The sequence below is a fragment of the Centruroides sculpturatus genome, unplaced genomic scaffold, assembly GCF_000671375.1.
Source record: "Centruroides sculpturatus isolate CEXI.00-Female unplaced genomic scaffold, Cexi_2.0 scaffold1414, whole genome shotgun sequence".
In the NCBI taxonomy this organism is placed as follows: Eukaryota; Metazoa; Arthropoda; class Arachnida; order Scorpiones; family Buthidae; genus Centruroides; species Centruroides sculpturatus.
This window is the reverse complement of record NW_019385583.1, coordinates 65348-77456: the sequence shown is the minus strand read 5'-3', so window position 1 is coordinate 77456 and position 12109 is coordinate 65348. Positions and strand designations below refer to the sequence as shown.

General features: G+C 27.6%; 1 protein-coding gene across 3 annotated transcripts in view; it reads right to left on the bottom strand.

Moving 5' to 3' along the window:
* LOC111640319 (secretory carrier-associated membrane protein 1-like) overlaps positions 1-12109 on the bottom strand; it is a 64389-nt gene that overhangs the window by 27686 nt on the left and 24594 nt on the right. The window lies entirely within an intron of this gene.

The window sequence follows — 12109 nt, the reverse complement described above, 5'->3', positions numbered from 1 at the left end:
CTTTCAACCCAACAGACAAGTTCTCTCACTATTATTGAAAATATAAATAAGTAATATTTTGCCAGTCATTATACTCTTAAGTTTCATGTGAAAAGAGCAATAGATTAAATTTCATGGATTTCAGTTTAGTTTTGGTATTCAACAGATAGCCTTTAAGAAAAGAAATATATATATATATATTTTCTTAAAGGCTATCTGTTGAATAACTTTTATTTTATACTAATAATTTATTTATAATAAATCTATCTAATAAAAAATTGTTAGTACAATTGATTTATGAAATATTCTTTTAATTAGATTTCTTCTTCTGAATAGAATAAATAAATTCAGATTAATTTTTTAACCAGAATTTAAGATTAATGCATCTAAAATAAAACTAATGTGGCTGCTTATTTGGCAAAATATTAAACACACAAAATACACCAATACCAGCATACTTGAAATTAAAAAATATTAATAAAATGGCTACATTAAAATCCTTGGATTTTAAGTTAATGTAGCCATTGTGTTCTGTGTTATATGCCTGAAGATGTCTGTCTTAGATATTAACAGATGAACATATTAATCAATTTCTTAATTTCAAGTGTGCTTGTATTGGTGTGTTGTGTGTGTTTATTCTATCCCAGTATTGGATAGTTAAGGGAAAAACATCTTAATACAAAAGATAGAGATTCAATTCTCTTCAAGGAAATGACTTGTCAGAAAGATTAAACAAGCATTAATATTGTTAGAGAAAATATCAACTGAAGTGAATAGTTTCTTGCCTATAAGATCTTAAATTACAAAAACTATTGATATGAAATAGTTCATTTCCAAGACAGGGAAAGAGGCATAATTGTCTTGAAAAAAACTTAAGTTTAATAATTTTATATCTTTATTTTTGTCTTATCTTAAACTGAAGTTTATTTCTAAAGATTAAATTAATACAAAAAAACTAAATATTTTCTATTTTATTTATCTCATCTAAATTTTAATACAGATAATATCTTGAAATAAAGGTGAAAAGCTTCTGTATTACACTTTAAATTTATATTATGCTTATGAATTGATAAAATTAAACTTTCAGAATGCTTTAACTGAAACTGACATTTGAAAACAATTACATCCAACAATGTTCACTAACTGTACAACAACTCATTTACATAAGCTATAATCAATACATCATCATCAGAACTTAGTAATTTTAAAGCATTTTCTAAAAGACTCGAGAAACAATATGTAGCTAAATCAATGTTAAGTTTAAAAACTTTGTATAATAAAACTTTTTGAATTTTAAATGATAGAAAAGTAGAATTTAAAATTTTACAAATAAAATAAAATATCAGCAGAGAGAAAATTTGCATTTCTTTTAAAGTAAATAGATTTAAATTAGCATTCCCTTTTATCCATTGAGATATACAAATTACAAAAATTTACATATATTTTTTACATCTAATCAAATTAAGGTATTTGGTAAATACTTCAGCTTGCATAGTGTATTCTATCCTAAGTAAAATCCTATTAAGGCATTTACTGTATATTGCAACAGTGGAAACAACAAATATCAAAATTTGTGGTTTCCTGGCAAAATGGCCATTTGTCACAATGCTAATTTTCATGCAATAAAACAAACAAAAATTTTACCAGAGTTTCTTAAACTGAACCATAAATTACCTTCACAACCCCAAGAAATAACCCTATTTCCAATAATGGTTGCTTTTTTACACTTTGATGTGAAGAATAAAAATCTGTACTGTAATAAATGTTCTATTTTGAGTAATATAGATTTTCTTCTAGTAAACAGACAGGTTTGACCTCTGATTTTAGAGCAATTCAAACATCTGATTTTAGCAAACCATTCTACTGTACTCAGAAAATTAAAGTCAATGTTTAAGGACATTCACCCCTTTAAATGGATGTGGTCTTACACAAACATGTGATAGATTGCATGTTATTGGATGCATACAATGATGCAAGGTTTGACTACATTTTGCCAAATTTGACTCCTTTTGTACTCTTTTTGCACCAAAAATATTTTCTACTTTTTCAATCTTCAACAGAAAAAAGTCACAGATTACTTTTAATTTGTTTTGTTTAACCACTCTGATATACTGTTCACCACTAAATTACAAATACAGTCTCATTTTGTTTGATTTGAAAATCATTCAGATCATTAATTTGTTTTTGTAAATAAATTTTATTCTATTTAACTTTATTTAGTAAATTAATTCAAAATATTTATAATTTAGAGATTTTGACAGCTTATTAATCCTTAACTTCATAAATTACACAACCTCATGGTGACCCTGAAAATTGTTGATAATTTGCTTTATTGAATTTTTCATATTCAATATATCAATATAAAAATTCTATTAAAGTAAATTGTGTGATTCATAATATAATTAGAAAAATACCATTATTTATTTTTTTAAATTCTAAATTTAAAATTTTAAAATAACATTACTTTAATCTAATCAGAAAAATCAATTTATATTTGCATAAATGTATACTATGATTATTACAGCTTGAAAAAGCTATTAACAGTTAATAATGTTATAAAGTTTAATTTGTACATTTATAAGATTATAACAGTGTTACATGTAAATGTACAGATGATTCACAATTGTGATTAAACCATCTGGGACATTAAATATATAAATGTGGTAATTTATATTAAGTTTTATGATTTTATATCTCACAATTCAAACTCATTTATAAATAACTGTATATCAATAAAATAATACTAAATAAATCAGAATTTTGAAAGTAAAAACATCTTAAAATTTTTGAATTTTCTATTTATGTCAATGAAGAAATTTAGAATTACTGTATAATATTTTTACTTCTCTTAACTAATACAATTAGAAATTCAAAATGTTCTGATTTCATTAGAATCGATATAAATAAGTAGAGTACATCTTATTTTTCTAATATATCAATAATATGTATCAAATTAAAAAATTAGCATTGTTAAAACAAATATTGATGATAACTTTCTGTAGAAATTTAATTAACTGGCTTTCTAACAAATAATTTCATCAGAAATGAAAAATTTATGCAATATATTTTAATTACATTTCACCAATATGCAATACAATATGTAATAGTTTGAATTTAACATCTAATATATTATGAAATGGTTGTGACATTTTAAAAATTAATCTTTAAAATTAATGCTATTGTAAACAAAAATATTGTATATAGTATGATAAATAATATTTTGTACATAAAAAATATTTAAAATATTCAAAAGTAATAACCTTTATACTATATAATGCATACTATCTTGTAAAGTAAAAAATTAATTATTATACACTTATTTTTTTATAATTGTTATAATAATTTTAACAAAAATATATCATTAGTNTATTAATCATACATAATATTAAATAATCATATATATATATATATATTTATTACTATTACTACTTCAGTTTTTACAACTTTGAACATAATTTTTTGCCTGCTCACATAAATCTCTATAATGTCTACATCATTTTTTGTATAAATAACATCTTACCATCAGGTTGTAAGATTCTTTAACAATAAGAACTAAGGACAAAATCATCAGAGAAGATAATTATGAGTCAAAATAATTCTTTTTATAATGTATCCAATAGAAGAAGGTTTCTAATAAACAACAAGGTCATACATTACCAAACAAGCTACATTCATTTCTTTAGAGACTTAATTATTTATAAACATTTTAAAATTTAAATTACTAATAGTATTGGTTAAAATTTTTCTTCATTTTTATAATTTATTTTTTATTGTAAATATGCATGTACAAATGATGAATACATCTTTATGAATTATTTTTCTACATTTAAAGTTATAAAAATTATCAAATTCTGTAAAGTAAAGAAATTTCTTAAAAATTTTTTAAGTATCTAAAATATTTAATGTATATTTTTATTGTAAAAAAAACCATTACTGTTTAAAGGAAAAAAAAAAAAAGCTGAAATTATTAATACTTGCAGTTTCATAATTAATATGGAATTTTTTCTCTAATCAAAATTTAAACTTTTTTAATTGTTTAGATATCTTTGTTACATTAACTGACACATAAATTAAAAATAAAATCTAAATTTTTTAAAATATAAAACTTAATGAGATAATTCAGTCAATATAACAAATACATTATTTACACTTATGATGATCTAGTAACCAAACAGTCAAATAGAAAAATGACAACAAATAAACATGAATATAAATTTTTTAATAATTCATAATCTGTACATGTAAAAAATCCTTAACGTGTTCCTAAAACAATTCAAGTTATTATGCAAAACAAAGCAGCAGATATACATAAAATAACAGAAAAAAATCTAATGACATTAAAAAAATATTTTGTTTTTTAACACTTGACTGCTTGTTTTAGAGTAACAATTTTAAAGATTGATAATAATTCTTCTAATATGCCATTTTTCTTTTATATATTTACTATTAGTTGCTATAAATAGATACTTCAACATATATATTTAGTTTACATCATAGTTAAAAAGCAAATATCAGATAAACAAAAAGAACAAAAGTGCAAGCAATTCATGTTTACTTGCAAGTGGATTAGAGCATGTTTCCAAACTATGTCCCACAGAAAGTGAATAGTTCTGTGAAAAATTTCCAAAATAAATATGATCCTGAAAAGGTTTTAAATGCTGTGACAAGTTCAAATATATTTGAAAATCAAGTGCTCCTCATTTTGCATGTAGATTGTGCTATTATGGCTAGCACATACTGGCCTTGATTCAGTTGCTCACAGTTGTCAACACCTCAAACGTGACTAAAGTATGCAGGCATTCATTCTAGGGAACACATGGGTACAAGCAATGTCAATTGAAAACTTCAAGTTATTCAGTGTATTATAGGGTACAACATGCACTCACAAGGAGTGGTAAGTATTAATGTTGGCACATTATGATTGGAGAAGAAATGGAGTTACAAATTGTTATTTCTTCAAAATTTAATATTAAAGAACAAATGTCATCTAAGAACAGACCAAAAGAGAAGTACAACGAGTCATTTAAATTTTAGATTTATATGTATTGGCAATACAGATGCTCTTGATGTGATTTATTCTATGTAATAAAATACTAGCAAACAGTTCTTTGATTCCAGCTAAACTTTGTAGGCACCTCAGAATGAAATATATAAATTACAAAGGATATACATTTTTTAGAGACAATATGATTTGCTATAAAATCTAGACTTCAAATGGTTATAATTGCTAAAACTGAAAATGCGACAGAGGCACCTTTTCATGTGAGTTATTGCATTGCTCTTAATGGTGAAGCTCATAATTGGAGAGATGGTTATTAAGTCTTGCATAAAAAAAACATTGTATTATGTATGCTAAATCAGCAAGCTGCTAAAAAGTAGATGCAATACAATTATCATATAATACTGTTTCCCGTCTCATTAAAAATCTTTCTGCTGACAGACAGCTAATCCATTGACTTAAAACCTAGAAATGACAATATCAAAACACTTACTAAAACACCTTTTCTTGCAGCCAAAGTTTATAAGCATGCGCCCCTACAATATTACTCAAAAAATGGGTACACAACTTTGTTCGGCAACATGCCCCTAATAATCCTTACAGCGTCAAGCAACCAGTAGAGGTTTTAAACAAAATGGCTAATATTAACTCGCAAGAAGTGAAATATATGACGGTGTTAGACTACAAGGCCTTGTATCCATCCGTTAAACTGGAACCATGCTTTTGACATTTAAGGGACTTACTACTGAGCAAGATCCCATCTCCAGGAAAGAAAAGAAAATACATATTAGACTTGGCACACCTTACAATCTTCTCTGCATTATTTAGCTTCAAAGATGTTACATACACACAGAAAAAAGGGGTAGCTATGGGCAGCCCCTTGCAGGTACACTATGTGAAATGGTACTAGCAACACTAGAAAAACGCAGTGTTGCCGAAGTATGAAGCGCAAATGATAATGTATGTTAGATATGTAGACGACGTACTTATTTTCTGGAACACTAAACCCAACGTACAGAGCTTTATAAAGGATATAAATGACAATAGATTTGGCCTGGAGATAGAGTTAGAGCAAGAAAATGATAAGACCATACATTTCTTAGATCTGCATATACAAATCAACAACGTATGCGATTTCACGACTAAAGTGTACAGAAAGCCATCCTATAACCCTATATTTATTCCGTGGATCTCTCACGATCCTCCATCATATAAAATAGCAGCGTTCAGAGCATTAGTCGCAAGAGGTTATTCACACTGTAACAATACAAAAGATAGAAAGGATGAACTGAATTATATATTAATAATAAACAACGCTTTTTTGCCCGCGACTGTAAATTAGACAGAATTGGATAACCCAACAATTAGGGTATAACGTTTTGCAGGGCTTATCACACCAAGGCCGACTGGAAGAAGGACCAGAACTTTATAAAAAAGGTTTGGTCTTTAATAATCACATATCATATTTAGGTAAGTATGCATTTCGGGTACAAGGACCCCTCATCAGCTTACAAACACATGGCAACAACGTAACAAATACAATACCAATAACCTGTCGGTACAACGGGGTAATCNATTTGGAAAATGTAGGAGAAACTAAGACATTTACGGGTGGAGATAATATGTGATACCACATTGTCATTGGATGCTGATTTATACTTGATAATTTAGTTTTAGTGTATAAGTTACTTTGATAATTTGTAAATGCAGTGCACTGCATATGTTGATTACCCCGTTGTACCGACAGGTTATTGGTATTGTATTTGTTACGTTGTTGCCATGTGTTTGTAAGCTGATGAGGGGTCCTTGTACCCGAAATGCATACTTACCTAAATTTGATATGTGATTATTAAAGACCAAACCTTTTTTATAAAGTTCTGGTCCTTCTTCCAGTCGGCCTTGGTGTGATAAGCCCTGCAAAACGTTATACCCTAATTGTTGGGTTATCCAATTCTGTCTAATTTTGAATTATATATATATAACTTAGCCAGAAAGTACGAGATTAATGTTAAAGCTATTATCAACAAGAGTAAAACGTGCCTTAAGAGAAATTTACCGCATAATGAAGGAGTTTTAACGATGGAATATAATGCTTCACTGAATAATATTTTTCGATGCATCGGAAAGGCCCAGAACAAAAGAGTCCTATATAAAAAAACCCTCACCACGTACCAACTATTACGATCTGATAAGGATTTAGTGGACAGAAGAACACTCCCCGGGGTATATAAAATTCCAGTTACAGACTCAAGGCGACGTAATAAATTAATGTATGTAGGGGCAACATATGTATCAAAGACAGGTTAGCAGAACATCAAGCAAATATAAGAAAAAAAAACAACCATGCACCATGCTAGCTACCTACGTTCTAGTGGACCAGCAAGACGTCAAGGTTGAATGAGACCAAGCAAGACTAATGCAGATAGTCCGCGACAGGAAACACCGGCATTACGCGGAAGCCTGGCAGATTTGTAAGGCAAAGCATAAAGGCCTTGCAGTCAAATTTCGAGAATCGACAAAAATATCGGCAGCATGGTCCTCTAGCTTAATATAAACTTAATTAATAATTGAGGGAAGTAGTTACTATGTATCTTAGGCTATGTATTTTTGAATAAGGTTAGGAGATGGTTACTATATGTATTTGTATTTAGATATTTATGTAATCTTTTTTATATTTCCGTTCACAATGACGTCATAAATTGCAACGGATTATAAGATAGTTCGAAAATATTCGAAAAACGTGTTAGCTGTACTAAGCGTTCAATTTACAATTTGTTGTTTTATTTGATTTATTATTTATTTTTCTTGAGAAAGGTCTTTTAACAAGATCGAAAACATTAGAAAGTTTTTCTTATAAACTTTGGCTGCAAGAAAAGGTGTTTTAGTAAGTGTTTTGATATTACAATATGCAGTCCCGAACGATTTAGAAATGACAATACTTTGCAAATAGGTGAATCTGCAGATAGCACAGAGCTTGCTGTATTACTAGTGTTTGATTGTTACATATTTGATATAATTATTGAAGAAGATTTACTCATGTGCAAATATTTACAAGAAAACACTAGCAGAGAAGATATATTCAACTATATTAGTAATTACATTACAAAACAAGAAATTAGTTGCAAGAAGTATTGACATTTGTACAGATGGTGCTGACAATGATAGGAAATATAAAGGGGCCAGTAATACATATCCTTCAAGTAGATACAAGAGCAATCAAAAGTTATTGTGTTTTGCACAGAAAAGCACTAGTAACAAAAGCAAATTCCTACACATTTAAAAACTATTTTGGATGAAGATATAAAAATGATCAACTATGCAAGATCAAACAGACAAATAACACCTTATCTTTGCCGAGAAATATATTTATTTCAAAAACAAAGGTTTTCAGCCTGATTTACAGGCCATCCTCAAATATATTTCTTGGCAAAGATAAGGTGTTATTTGTCTGTTTGGTGATTTGCTGAGTACTTTATGATAATTATGTAAGATTTCTCAACCCCTTCAATTCAGATGCCTACCAATGGCCAAGTGGGTAAAACCACTGAACAATGATAGTTGGTCACTGTGTCTTACAAGGGAACTGTCGGGAGTGTCTTCTAATAAATTTTAATAAAATTTAGTTAATAACTACGTTAAAAGTATACAAACTCTATTTTAAATTTGTAGCATTCACTAAAAGTGTTGATCAGAGTTATTAGCAATCAAATGTTGCACTACTTTATAGCAGTTTAGCACAATTATGCAAATTTTTAGAAGTGAAAGGGTCGCGGAGGAAGACGGTGANTAAAATGACTCAGGCAAATGTCATTACTCCGAGCAGCAATACGGCCAGTGTGAACCTTTTTGGGATGTTTCTTTTCAATAAAATCAGTCACTTTCTGATAATACCTCAAGATTTCCTTTATTGAGCGAGATCCTTTCACGACGAAGCAAACATGCAGACTGAGACCAATGAACAGAAGTGAATGAAAAATGGCACTGTGAACTAATGTATCATCATATGGTGAGTTTTTGTTCATATTGTGGAGCAAAAATATGTTCAAATTTCATGTTGTATCCTGAAAATTTCGTATGCTGGGCATTCATATCCTGAGGTACAACTGTATTTTATTCTATGTTCGAATATCTAATTTCATAATCAATTCCAACACACAGGACAAGTCACACTGGACTGAACATTTATATTTATATGTTCAACATCTCATGAGTGCACAGTCATATCTGAATAATACATAATGCAAAACATATGGTCAACTGCTTCATGATGAAGTAATAAATTATTCTGTTTGTGTTTCATGCTCATCTTTTCATTTTTTCACTAATCTACAATACTCTTCACATGTTTCCAGCAGTCATACAGTTGCAAAATCCCAAGTGCAAATGTTTTCATCCCCTTTCAGTGGTCACCATCAGGCATTTCCACTAAAGATTTGCATCAACATTCAAACCTTTATAAACATTCTAGAATGTTTTCAAATTTGCCCATTTTTGAACTTGTAAATTAAACATTTTTAACCATTCCGTTTTTAAGTAATTGAAGTATTAAATAATAAATTTAAATTAATATACGGTGCCAANAGCGGGGGGGGGGCATTTTATTTCAGACATTGTTATAAATATTTTTATATATTTTGATTTTTTAATCAAATGTCCGAACTGTTTTAAATTCGAATTTGTTATTGCATATTGGTTCAATTATAGAACGATTGTACACGTTCCAGAAAATTCATCAAATTGAAAACAGTTTGTTTGATTCTCGGCAATTCTCATCATTCTCAGCGATAATGTTATATAACAATTACTATGATTGTTGAAATACTGAATATAAATGGCGTTTGCTTGCAAAACCTCTGTGGGTGAAGTCGCGGGTAACAGCTAGTATTAAATATTTTTGGTTTACTTGTATATATTATCTAAAAGCATACAAGTTCTTGAGACATTAAATATTCCAAACCAAGCTGGCAATACATTTTATAAACAAGAGTTGTAGATTTAAATCAGTTCTGAATCATTATTTTTCACACAGTAAATAGATTTAATAATTATATAAAATTTAACTTAATTATAATTATCAACAGATTGTGACACATTTATAATAAGTTTTAAATCACTGAATCATTAAATAAGTTAATTCAATTTTATTTTAATCCAAACATTTCAGTAAAATTATTAATGTTTCATTATCTGAGTTGTAATGCTCATTTATAAATTTTGCCAAAATTTTAAATTTAAAAATTATGTTTTGCTTCATTAAACTTTTTGCTTGAGTTGATTTCTAAGGTTAACTTTATTTTCTGACACTTCCACTAGTTTCTGTATTTTGTTATAATTTTAACTATAAAACTATCACAAAATTATAATCATAATTTTCATATAAGTGATATTAAAATTTCTGGTTTTAACAAACAGGAACAGTTAATATTGTAATTTTTGTCTAAAACTTCTCTCTATTTTATTATTAATTTATATCCCAGTTTAATATAACCATAATAATAATGTTGTGATTCAGTACACAATATTTGTGTAAAAACTGTTGCATTGAATTTAATCAATTCAAACAAATGTAAAAAAATACTATGGTTAATGCAAATTATTTTATAAAAGATTGAAGTGCATTATATTTAATTACAATCAATTTAACAAAAAAATATTTTTATTATTTCAAATGATTTATATTTGATTTATATTTAATGATCATTTAACCAAAATTTTACAACAGTCAATACCTAAAATTTAATTTATTACAGTAATATTTTATTTGTAAATACACTAACATTTGCTTTATCATACAATTTGTGTTATCTTGCGTTGTCATCATACTTATTTTAATATCTTATTTCTAGTAAGATTTTGTTTTTTTTTCTTTTTGAGCTAAAACTCAATAAATTAAGATAAAGCATTTGTAATAATTTTTATATAGTATTTTCCTACACAAACAAATGATTTATCTTCAAACAACTTTAATCCAGGTTTGTGAAGTGCAATAAAGCATTCCTAATTATGTTGTATTATAGCTTATATGCTAAGTGACTTTATTTCAAGAATTCTTTTTCCTATTTCATATTAATTTTTAATTGGAATGATTTTTTATATATATAATGATGGAAACAATTTAATATGGAATTTTACATAGAATAATGTAAACAATTTAATATCATAAATTCAGTAAGATTATTTTTGTGACTATCATCTTAAAAACAGAGATAACACAAAAGTAGCCTTAACGATAAATTCAACTGTACAATCTTTAATTACGTATCTTTTTCAAATAAAGTATTAAAAGATACTTGAATTTAAAAGGTTGTTTGCATGTTTTGTAGTTTTCAAACTAATCTTCAGCTGGAAATCATAAGATATTTGGCCATTAGGTTAAATATTTACATATATTGAGTCAAGAAACAAAACTAAATGTATGTTTACAGAATAAATTTTACAAAAGAATTTATAATCCTGTCATTGAACTATGTCTAATCTAAATTTAATAAAATAAATTAAATTGGAAACTCTACATACAACATACAGTGGTACCTCAGGATACGAAATTAATCCGTTCCGACACTGAGATCGTATCATGAAAATGTCGTAAGGTGAATCATTTTTCCCCATACGATTACATGTAAAACCAAATAATTCGTTCTAACACGAAAAACACACTCAAATTAAAGCTTAGTAGTACATTAAAAAAAACTATAGTAAGGAAAACACTGAAAAATGCGTTTTGTAGTTGTAAACGTATAAATAATCGTAATAGAATAATAATTGATTTTAAAAAAATGTACTTTTATTTGCACTTTACCTTTGAGGATAGATGATGGTGGAGGTGTAAATTGGTGGCGGAAGAGAGAGAGAAGGGAAATGATACTAAAACTTAACTTACATAACATAATGTAACAATAACTTAAAAATAACTTAGAAAAGATTTTAAAAAATTAGTGTTGTTTTATTTTTTATTTTTTTAAATTTTTATCCACTGCTTGTTGCTTTCTTTCCTTCCTTCTATTAGCACTTTAACTGGATAGAGGTTGCTTGGTAAAATATCTATCCAAAGAGGTTTGGCTTTGCCTACTTTTTAAAATGTTTCTAAAATGACTTAGGCAAATGTCATTACTCCGAGCAGCAATACGGCCA